This window comes from Aquila chrysaetos, chromosome 12 (genome assembly GCF_900496995.4).
Source record: "Aquila chrysaetos chrysaetos chromosome 12, bAquChr1.4, whole genome shotgun sequence".
Classification (NCBI taxonomy): domain Eukaryota; kingdom Metazoa; phylum Chordata; class Aves; order Accipitriformes; family Accipitridae; genus Aquila; species Aquila chrysaetos.
In genome coordinates, this window is record NC_044015.1 from 14,689,247 (window position 1) to 14,701,448 (window position 12,202).

The 12,202-nt window shown below is 34.8% G+C and overlaps 1 long non-coding RNA gene across 1 annotated transcript in view; it reads left to right on the forward strand.

The window, feature by feature from the left end:
* Nucleotides 1–3,214: 3,214 nt before the first annotated feature.
* The window catches only part of LOC115349505, a 55,729-nt gene continuing 46,741 nt past the window's right edge, over nucleotides 3,215–12,202 (forward strand). The window contains exons 1-2 of the long non-coding RNA XR_003926122.1: nucleotides 3,215–3,344; nucleotides 4,437–4,573. This is a non-coding gene — a long non-coding RNA (uncharacterized LOC115349505). The remainder of the gene's footprint in view (nucleotides 3,345–4,436; nucleotides 4,574–12,202) is intronic.

Consider the following 12,202-nt stretch of genomic DNA (forward strand, 5'->3'; position numbering starts at 1 on the left):
GCTTCTCATAAGACTTGTGCTCTAGACCCTTCACCAGCTTCGTTGTCCTTCTCTGGACATGCTCCAGCACCTCAATGTCTTTCCTGTAGTGAGGTGCCCAAAACTGAACACAGTATTTGAGGTGCGACCTCACCAGTGCCAAGTATAGGGGGATGATCACTCCCCTAGTCCTGCTGGCCACACTGTTTCTGATACAGGCCAGGATGCCGTTGGCCTTCTTGGCCACCTGGGCATACTGCTGGCTCATATTCAGCTGCCTGTTTAACAACCAGCTGCCTGTCGACCAAAACATTTATAACAGCATTTAGGCCAGATCTTAAAGTAATGTAATTATGAAACAATAAATATCTCTGGTACTAGTTCCTGAAGTAAAATAAGCACCAGTGTGCCAATCCTAGTAATTTTTGATTTCTAGCCTTGATCAGACAACTCATTTCAAGGACATATCTTGACAAAATATATTTTCAGAGCAAGCATGGTTGAAAATATTTTCTTTTTACTGCAGTCTCTGGTTAAATTTTTATTTGCAGTGACTCTCTTTGATGTCTTTTTCCTACTTGTAAATTTTTTTCAGTACTTCATTGGTGTGATCTTTGCTTTATTGCTGCTGTCAGGGACCATTCTTTTCTCCTGCATAGGTACTGATCCTTCTTTTCTTTTAAATATTCTTTCTTCAGCACAGATAAGCTTAACAAGATTTTAGAGCCCTCAGCAAAACCAGCACTCACCAGCTACCAGGATGATGACTTTTCTGCCTACCCATTTCCGAACAACAATATTTCTGCATTTTCCTGGCTCATACAAATCACCAGTTAGGCTTAAGGAATGTATTTTATTTTTTCATTGCTTTTGAGAGAGGGATCCAATTGAATCTGTCCAAGCTTTAAAACAGTTTTGTTGGGTTTTTTAAATCTTTATAAAGGGCCCTACCAGTTCACAGTGAGAAATAGCTTGTTCTACTATTGTTACCATTTGTGTAGTATTTTTGGCCTTATAATTCTGTTTTTTTCATGGGTAGAAGAAAAACCACCATCCACGTGGATGTCTATTCTTAGTAGAGTGTAACAACTTTAAAAATTCCAATATTTGAATATATGGAAAAAGTAGAATTAGTTCTTTTCTAACCCACTAGGAAAAATGGATTGGTTTTATTTCATAATTTCATTATAAGCTGGTCAGTTTTACATACAGTAATAACCTCCTCATTAAGAAACCAAAATTATTTTCCTATGCATTTTCCAATCTCACCTAGAAGCCATGGAAGAGGGAGTGGCTCATCAGAAATGAGACAGTATAAGATGTCAAGTTAAGCACTATGTTGTTAACAAACAGTAGAGATCAAATACTTGCACCCTTCCCAACTAATCAAACCCATAAGTAAGCAATACAACTAACAGTTACAGTAAATAGCTGTCCATTCCACAAAATGCTTTGAGTCCTGAATCATCATTTCTGAGCTAGCTGCTAACTAGCTGTATTTCTGTATTGCTGGTTAGTTGACTGACTCCTTGTTTTTCCAGTTTATTCCTGTCCTTTGCTTACAGTATAGTTATTTTTTTCTCAGTGAACCTATTGTCTCCCCCTCACCCTTTTAACTGTTTTTTCCCTGTTTTTCAGTGCACCTCAGTGACAGGTCTTAACCCTCAGGAGCAGTAGAGATGCCTTTCACAGCAAAGAACTGGCACTGATAACATTAAAAAAAAGTCCTCATCTTAAATGGTTCATCTTAAATGGTCAAGATTGCTGTATCTTTTTTTAATATATGGCCCTGAAATTTTTTCTTTATCTCATTGGTTCCATCCCGGATAACGGACTCTATGTGAGTAACTGTCACAGAAAACAGCTACATGAAATGAGTATTTTAAATGTGTTTTGTTGATTTGTTAAAATTACTATTCAGCAAACTGTTGCTTTTAATCTAAAAACACACACACATAAAGAGAAGGTCATGACCAGCTTTGTTTTAAATCAAAGGAGATCATCGCATAAGAAGCCCTTCTAAAGACAATCAAGAACAAATTAGAAGCATGAACTGGAGTACTGAAATACAGAAAGAACTGGTTTGAGCATCTTTGCAAATTTGGAAAATATTGTAAGACCATAAGTAGTTATTTACCACTGATCTACAAGACATGAAGTGTAACATCCCCCATCCCCAGCTTCCAGCAGAAACCCCACCCCCTTCCTGCAGCCTCAGGGGCCAATTACCCCAGAAGTCACTCCTCTCTTCCAGTCATGTGGTCAGTTGTGATTGGCTGGCAGGATACACCACCCCTACCACTTTACCCAGAAGTACATCAGGCCCTTCTCCTACAAATGCAGGGCATGCTATTTTGTTTTGTCCACCATTTTATGGCAGGGAGCTGCCAGCTTGATGAACATGAGAGTGCTCTCTGATTGGCTGATGTCCAATTCTTGACATTGTTATACGCACATGTTCTCAGGCAGCCCTGTGATTGTCTTCCCACTTCCATTGGAACACATAGATAGATTTATATACAATATGTGCATATATAGAAATATATATATAAAGGCGTGTACCAATATGTATAAATATGTAATATTTAAATTTTAATATTAAATAATAAATATAGATATTACATATATAGTATACACTATTTATTTATATGTAGAAACACTATCTTATAAAAATATGTAAATACTTATATGTGTATATTTATAGAGAGAGAACTATAGAAATTAAATATATGCAACCATAAGAGCATAGGTATAAAATGGATAAAACATTCTTTAATACAAACTAATGGAATAATTTAAATGTGAACAGAAAATAATTAAACAAAAGTAAAAGTCTGGGTCATGATCCCCCACTTTAGCAGACTGCAGAACAAAACAAAATGGTGCCCCCCTGGATTATAAGGAGAGGTGAAAATGAGTAACTAGGGAAGAAATCAGATAATGGGTGTGATGATGAAGGCAAAGAATATGTGAAGATGAAGATATAAAGAATTGTATACTTTTATACTTGCAGTCCCTAATAGGTTCAGTCAAGGTAGTAGTTATAGGGCAAAACCTATCAGGCAGATGAGGAGTTAATTGGTGAGATCAGAAAAGACCAAGGCCTGCAGCCAGCCCACACTTGGTGAGAGGCAGAGCCTTATCTTACACTTGATTATGGTGATGGCAATATGCCTGAATATTGCAGACCTGCTGTTGAGGATCTTGCAAATTCTTCCCAGCTTCCCCTTGTCTCATGTGTGATATTAGAGGAGGTAAAGGGAATGAGTGAGTTCCCTGTGTCACTGCAAAGGAAGAGAAGCGGAAGATTAGTAAAGATGACCAAAATCCTTCCTGCCTACAGTAAATATGCATTTGGAACAGAGGTAAATCCATTATTCCTGTTTCATACACAAAGAACTGAAGCATAAAGGGGCTAAGTGATTTGATTCAGATAGATTATGAATATGATTATGGAAGAGATGGGAAGTGTAGGAAAATCTAGGAGTATTCCTGGTTTTGTTTGAGGCTTTTTTTCCTTTTCCTGTGAAAGGAAGATCCTATCCTATTTTCATATGTATTCTCTTTCTGCTTCTTATTTTATCTTTACAGTGTGAAGATCTTAGGATATGGGGGTTTTAAAACTTCCACATTGCTTTGCACAACATGGCTCTGGTCTAGCACCATCTTCTAGAAGCACATTTCTAGATGGTATAGAATAAATCATAAATAAGTAAAACACAATAAAAATGCAATAGAAAGCCTAAATAAAGTAATAAATTGCTGTCCAACCAGCTTCTGTAAAGCTGCAAACCTTCCCACTGGGACAAATTTTCAGGATCTAAAAAAAAGTGTTATTGCTTACAGAGTTGTGGAATCCTTCTGCTGACGATGTGTGTTCAACATTCATTTAAAAAGTAAGCCAAACTGCATCATAAATTTTTCAAGGAGACAATGGAAACATGGAATTTATGTTCTTTGACTCTTGCTGAAGGCTGATCCTGCAAATCTGTATTTGTCATTTCAATTGCACAAAGTCATTTTTCAGTTTTTCATGACTGGCTGAAGTGTTAGAGTGCCAATGGAAACATCACATTGAAACAACATATGTCAGAAATATTGCAGGAAGAGCTAGGAGCTGCTTTAACAGACCTTGTAAAATATTGCTCCTTCTTATACCGAACATGCGGGTAAGAGTATTTCTTATTTGCCTTTTAAGTCATTGGCACTTTGAACTGGAACCATAGGCTTAGGCTGTGAGGCAATTTCAGTTTGTGTCAGTGCATGTGAAGATTTTCTTTAAAGGCAATGAGATATTTGCATTGGCTTTTACTAAATAATAAATAAATTGGCTATTTAAAAAGTCCTTGAATACTATAAAAACATTGAATCACTCCTTTAGATGTTCCACTGAAAAATATTTAATTCTTGTCCTCTGTTGAATTTATCTAAAGAAGGTTTATAAATTTTCTTTTCAGTTATGCTTTGCTCAGGGAGTATTCTCCAGTGCTTTTCTGGCTTGAGCTATGCTTGAAGGTTTTGCCAGCATAAGTATGTCAAACAAGAGTGAAAAATCTTTTCCTTGTCAAGTGCATCTTTGCTAGAAAATAACAGTGTGAGTAAAGAATGTGACCAAAAACAAATGAATTTTTATTAGTTAACCAATTTTATGCAGGGAACTGGTATGAGCTATGCTAACAAATACATCTCTGATGATCAGGTTTGTTGGCATGGCAGTAACAATCACTCTCTAATAAAAGTAAGATGTTTTTTCTATACTTCTTACATCTTCTAACCAGTTCCTTGCATGTTATTTTGGGGGTTTTCAGCTTTGTTTGTTGTAATAAATTCAACTTGGTATTTGGTTTTCATTTCAATGTGAAGCAAGAGGATTGTGTTTACAAGAGAAAGTAGGTATTTGTGAAGGATGCTCTTGGATTTCCTGGCCAGTTCCCTATACCTTTTCTCGTATTAGCTGTAGATTTGGTTTGTTACACTCTGGCTGCCTGGAAAAATGAGGTATGGATTTCTGGCAGTCTCTCCTGGGCCTGAAGCACCTTGCCAAACACCTGTCAAATCAGTTATGATGCAGACGATACTCTGATGAAACTAAGCAGTATGACTTGGGAGGCTATATTCAAGTTTAAATACAAGCACTGGAGCTAATGGGAAGTGTGTGCACACTCCATGAGACCAGGATGACTTTCTGACCCAGGGACTGAGATACCTGAATTGGAAAAAAATGTTCCTTCACAGAAGTGATATGAAGCCAAAGTACAGATGTGTTGGTGTTGAGATGTGGTTGAGACGTGGTAAGAAGTTGAGGTATTGTGGTAGAGTCCACACATATTTTCAAAGTCCTGAACAGAGGAGAGAATAAATTAAGGCAGCAGACTGAGGCATCAGTGATGTTGATACTAGTGATTAACGCACTTATATGCAGCATCCAAAAGGAGAAAATTTCTCAACTGATGGAAGCTGGAAATGGCTCCTATTGCGGCCATCATGGATTATTTGATCTCTTTTTTCTTAAAAGGAGTCTAATAAAGTCAGAGACTTTCTACAATGCTAGTATCTTAGTTTATATGTGTTCTATTCAATGAAAATTTCATTGAATTTTGTTTACGGTGAGAGATCAATATTTGCCTATTTGCCATAGGACATTTGCCTGCATTTGGTACTGCATTAGAAAAGGCAGTTGTCCATACATATTATGTAAAGTGCTATCACTGTTGAACAGTGCTCCAGGAAAGCAAATATTCTACATTTTTTTTCCTGTAAGAGAAATTTGATTTAGAGTTTGTTCAGTATGGATTTGGTAAAGTTTTTGTAGTACCAGTCTGCTTTTTTTCAATGAGAGAAACTGAAAAACAGAAATTAAAGTACTATATATAAAGCAAGGTAACTTCAAGTTACTCTTTTGCACAAGAAGTATGAAATCAGGAATGGAACTCAAATGCTTAACTTCAAAATCTTTCTGGCATTTTAAACATCTTTGTGGACCATTTTGAATAAAGTCTGAATTATCTTTTTTTATAAATATTAAATATTGTAACAGGAACCAAAAGTGTTATTCCTATAAAAAATAATCATTACTCAGCTGAAAAGGGATTAGATAGAAGCTCTGTGTTAAATGGAAAATAAACAGGAGAGTCTAAGTCAAGCAAAAAGCTTAGTTCCCTAACAGAAATAGAGCACTATGCCAAACCTGTAAGTGTCTGGACTCTCAAGGAGAATCTAGAACCTCTTATAACTTTTCTAGTATTTGGACAGTGTTAAGACAAGTGATGTCCACTAATTGTTAACATACCCAACGACACTCAAGTGGTAGCCTTGAGCATAGGAATGGCTAATTTCTGGATTCTAATTTGTCTTAACATCAACTGTTTCCTCCTTCCAGCAAGCAGGAAAGTTTGGTCTGTAGGTCTTCCCGCTTTCCTTGCTGTAACCTGGTTGCACAGTGACTCAAGTTAAAATGATAGGGCACCTACTCAGTCCACAAGGCAATCAATCCTAATGAATGTCATGGTGGTTCTGTGCTCCTATAGCACAAACCTTTCCCAGGAGGCATAGCTGAATGAGAAAAACATAAGAATTTGCACAGTTATAATGTATTAACTACTGCATCTATTGTTCTTCTCATTACCTAAGATCAGCTGATGAATATATGAAATTAAAAGGCAATACACATATGCATTATACCTTTAACCTCTGAGTGCTAAAAAGCCTGTGTGTTCATACATATTTTTGCAAAAAAATTGTAGATTCCTAGGTGTCACTGTAATGCTATGGTATAAGCTTTAGTGTAGGAATTTGGGGTTTTGTTTTTTCATTTAGAATTTTATTTAAATGCATTAATAGTGATTCTGCCAAATAAAGCTGGAGAAAACAAAACAAAATTTAAAAAACCCTGCTTCTACTTATTAGAGGCAAAAATGATAGGTTGTGTTTTGGTTTTTTTTTTTAAATTAGAGACAGTTAAAAGAAAACTTTTTTTTTTTTTTTCCTTACTCATTTATATCCTCATTATGCTTTCCAGTAGGGATCAAAAGGTGAAGATGGAAAAATATTTTCAAATCTTAAAATTAGTGTTGTTGTTTCTTCTCTCAGGAAATTTACCCATTTCACTATGCTGTCCCTTTGCATGTAGGTGTTTGTGACTTCCCTTGTCCATAAAATATTCTAATCTGTTGGCCAACCTTAAGCAGTTTTTGGCAGGAGTACAATATTAAATTCTTGCTAAAATAGATGGCAAGACAGAAAATGAAGTACTGCATTATTGAAGAAGGCCACTCTATTAGACACAAAAGGATCCATAGAAAAGAATTATATCAGGAATTTTTATTCTAATGAATAAGTTTCACTCAGAGGTTACACCTACTGTGGATACTGAGAAATCTAATCATAAAACACAAAGCCAGAGGAAAATATAACTTTGTGCATTGTAATAATGAAAGAACAACTTGTGTTATAGCTGAAATGAGAATATTGTTTTACTTTAAAAAAACCCATTCTTTTTAGTAAAAAAAATGAAATAAAAAATACTTTTTAAATGTGTCAAAAAGAAATCCTGCTAAACAAATACATGCTAAAGTTAGAACTTTACCATTATAAATTAATAAGAACCTAACCAAATTACACACTTTTCTTAATTTTACTTTTCCAGACTATTTTCTTTGTTTAGTTTGATTTTTTTTTTTTTTTTTTGATAACCTATGTTCTGTATTATCTGGATAGATTGCTTAAAGAAATGATGTGCTAAGGAATACACATAATCAAAATAAAATTACTAAAAAATACCACCACAAAGATTGGTGTGAGTGATCCTAAGAATAGAGAATAGAACTCTTTCATAGAGGTTTCGACACTGGTTGAAATTAATACTAAACATCTCAGTAACAACAACTTTGCTTTGATCCTGAGTTGTGCTCCTGAAATCCTATACACACATTAAACTCCAGAAAAAAATGTTTTTCACTGTTTATTCATGTTGCTTTGTTCTCATTTCTCTGGTTTTATAGGAATTTATATACCATACTAAAGTATCATTAAATGGATTTGATATATTTTGAAAAAACACTGAAGTATTCATGAACTTAAGCTGCATTCACATTGAGTGTATTTCATCCTGCAAATCTGATACTCAAGGAAAAACCCAAGTATATGGTTTGTATCTGACAATTTGCATCTTTAAATTATGAGCCTTTACAGTGAGCTGTAGTTATTACATGTACATGTCATATTACTTTGAAAATTCACTACCCCAAGTGAGCCACTTATACCAGTGAATGGAATTCTAATTTCTCTGTTTTTCTGAAGAGACTACTTTGGTTTCTTTAGAAAGAGAAGAATGAGACAAAATACTTGAAGCATTAATTAACTGAGGCAGAAAAATTAACTGCGAGACAGGAGACTGTCTCAGGTTAAAGCAGAGTATTTTGAATTATTTTTACTTGTTTCTGAGGAGAGATTTTTAAACTACAAGCAGAAGAAAACATTCCATCTTCTTTTCTTTACTGTTAATTTCACCATTTCTAAAAGTAATGAGAATCTCTGCATATGCTGGGGAATTTTTATTGTACCCCTTGAGGCAAATTAGACACACATTTGTGTTTAAATTAAAAAACCTCAAACACCAGAAAAAAAAAAAAAAAAGAACAATGCATTGAACAGATTACTACAGCCATAAGTAGTTCAAGGAGACTGCAAAGATGCATCATGAGCCAACAGCTTACACACACTTGCAACAGCACCAATACTGTGAATACGGGGCATCTTATCTGGGCCTTGGGCCATTCCTCAGCCCAGCTCTGCTGCCCAAAGGTGGCCCCTGAGCATATATATTCCAGGATGGCTACAAGACAATGCTGTGTCTGTTCCTTATCTCATCAACAAGAGAAATTTCACTGCCTTGCAGGGAGTCCTTCTGTCTCTGGTATTCCTGCTTCCAGCCAGATTAACCCCTTCTGCAGTTGGGCCTTCTTGCCCTCTGAGCCAGATCATTCCTCTGTCACAAATTACCACTGCTGAACAGTACAATTTGAATGACCCTTTCAACATAAAGGTCCAAAGAAAAGTAGAAAGAATAAAAGGTAAAAATCCCTCATATCTCTTACTAATGTAACTCAACATTTTCTTCTGCAATTAAACATTATTTCATTTGTTTCCTTTCTCAATAAAGTAACTTTACGTTGAGTCAGTTAATAAATAACTATACAATTTATAGTCTAACTTAGTGATGTTAATTGTGTAAACATGTGCACATTTTCCAATTCACAATAAGCTTCCTTTACTTATTATGCAGCATCCATCATTCTTTCTGTACCCTTATCAGCCTTCTAAAACAGGAAAGCCAGAGTGTGAAGTTTCCATAAAATGCTGTCTTCTTTATTGATATACTTTCCCTTGAGTTACTCATAAATCATAGGACATTAATTATTAAGGGAAAAAAACTTTTTGAAATTTTTCACAACACTTCCATCATAAAATTCTATGACTGAAAAAAAAAAAACCAAAGCAAAAAAAAACAACAAAAAAAACACAAAAACATGCCAGTTATGCATCAGTACAAATCCCAATGAAACCCTGAAGAATGGAAGCCAAACAGAAGAGTTAGGATGCAATCATGGAACACAGGGAAATCAAGAAAAAAATACTGTGACTTTGTCTTTTCAGCACAAATAATGTGAAATATATTAAGTGAAAATTATCTAAAGACCTAAAAAAAAAAAATCTTAAAAAAATGACCATATTGAATTCAAGGTCCATTGATTCTGCCCAGTGTGTGATCCAATCCCACTTAAAGTCAATGAAATGACTCCTATTGATTTCAAAGTATTTTCAATCAGGCCTAAAGCATAATGCCTGTAAGTCTTGTTAAGTCTTGTTAATATAGAAGTGCATGATTTAATAAAGTTGAAAGGTTCTCTCTTTATCAAGAACCCTAAAAATTATGAATGCTTTTTTATATACTTCAGGATATGTCTAAACCAAAACATATAGAGGCAGCTCTGCAAGGCAATACCCTGAGGTATATTGAAAGCTACCATACAAAACTCACCAGCAACTGTAGATCACTTGTGCAGAGGAATGACAGACACTTTTCGGAATGGCATTTCCCTCAAATTCTGGCTGGAAACTAAATTGTTTCGGATCGGATGAAAGATCTTGCTAAAATAGCTTTTTGCAAAATGAAACTACCACGGTTAGGTAGCTATGGGTAAGCTGTGGTTTAAAATAGGGTATTTTTTTAGTATTCTGTAATTTAATGGGTTTTTTTACATTATGTGATAAAATAGTAATGGTGCATACTATGACTTAATGGCATAGTATGATATAATGAGTCAAAATATGTATTTTTTAAATAGCAAAAAGCTTCTGCTGCACTGACAGCAACATCTTTTTTTGTATCAAAGTTTATCTGAAATACATAATATATTCAATATATCAAAGTCTAACTCCTTCATTCCAACACTGGTATATTATTCTGATAATGTCATTTTTAGTGTCTTGTTACTTGCTGAACAATCATGAAAGAATATAAAATGTATATGCAAGTTCACAATATTTTTCTAAAATTTTTCTAAGCCCATTGCTTAAACCAGTTGAAAATGAAATATCAGTGATTGAAACAATATTTTCCTGCAATGAGAACTTTTGGAAATTCAATGGCACACAAAAAACTACATCTTCATTTCAGTTCTGTGGAATAATCTTTTAATAGCTCTGAAGTATATTTTCATCATATTCTTCTTAGAAGAGGAGACAGAGTTTTAGAAAATACACATTCTTTTTCAAGGGTATGGGGGTTTTAATATGAATTTCTGATTTCTGTGGTAAACAGGGAATTTCTGCTCACTAGTAACCAGGGAAGCTCCTGAATAGAACTGGTAACCAGTGACTTTTAGGGAATTCACAACCTATTTTAATTTGACATTTAGTTTGACCAAATCTGACAATGTGGTTTAGATTGAAATAATTCAGGAAGAATTTGAACCATCAAACAGAGGTTTACATACTCGTAGTTCTATTACTAACCCTACCCCAATAGCTGAATTGTTTTAGTAGTGTAATATTGGAGACTGAGAACTTGTACTCTATTTTTTCATCTGAACTGTTAATAAACACATTTAATATGCATATTTATATAGAGAATTTGCAGAAAAAAATGTGATTACTGATGCTATTTTGTTAAATGCTAATGACACTGTTGGATCAAATAATTTGTATGAAGGAAATAAACATTTTCTTTGTGGAGAGGGGAATCAGCTAATTGGGATAGCAGGAAGGGCTTACCTTTGTGCTGATAATGCTCTTGCAAACACATGTTGATTCACAAAGGTTTTCTCTGGCTGATATGGGTAATAAGCCTAAATTGTGATTTATTCAGTCAGGACAATGCTCATGAGTATCTGAATTTAACTGGACGTCATGTCTTTAGAAGACTTGGCAAACAGGTTCACAAGCTACAGCTTCTCCCCAAGGGAGACTAGAGAGTTTATAATATAAAAGATGGGATTTCTGATGTGAATAGTTTCAATCTTTTTCTCTTGAAGATACAGATAATAAACCAAAAAAATTATTTCTACAATACATTGAATCCATTGCTGCCTGAGGTTTCCATTCATCGTATATAGAGAGAGACTAGAGTACCACTATGAAAGGATTGCTGCTGAGACAGTGCTAGCTATGCGGCTCAGGGATAAAATCACTGCAGACTTTTAGAGCCCTCCTTCAGGAGAAATTACATTTTAAGGTAGTATCAGATAAATTCAACTTAGAAAGTAGACATGAATATTCTGGTGCTTAACTAGGGTTTTTTTTGCATTCAGTTTTGGCTACTTTGCTGCCTTCTTACGTCCAATGGTATTAGATTCCATCACTTGTATTAGCCTAAAAGATGTCAATCTTAGACATCCAGAAAATTTGTAATCCTCCTGAAATTGAAGAAGAAATGCAATTCTTTAACCTGATAGCTTTTTTGCTCTCCTATTAGTCATCTTTGGTAGTGGATTAGAGGAATAATTGCATAGCTAAAGCAACAAAATGAGCTTCAACAACAAAATTAGTTGTCAGTTATACAGCACTTATGAACCAGGTAACCAAACTGACTGTGAACACAGAATAACTAAAAGTGTTCTTCATGTAAATTGTTCCTAAATAAAATTTTTTACATGTTAGGGATATGGACATCTTCTTAAAAAGACAGTGTGTCATTTCAACCTGAATAAATGTGTCTATTTTG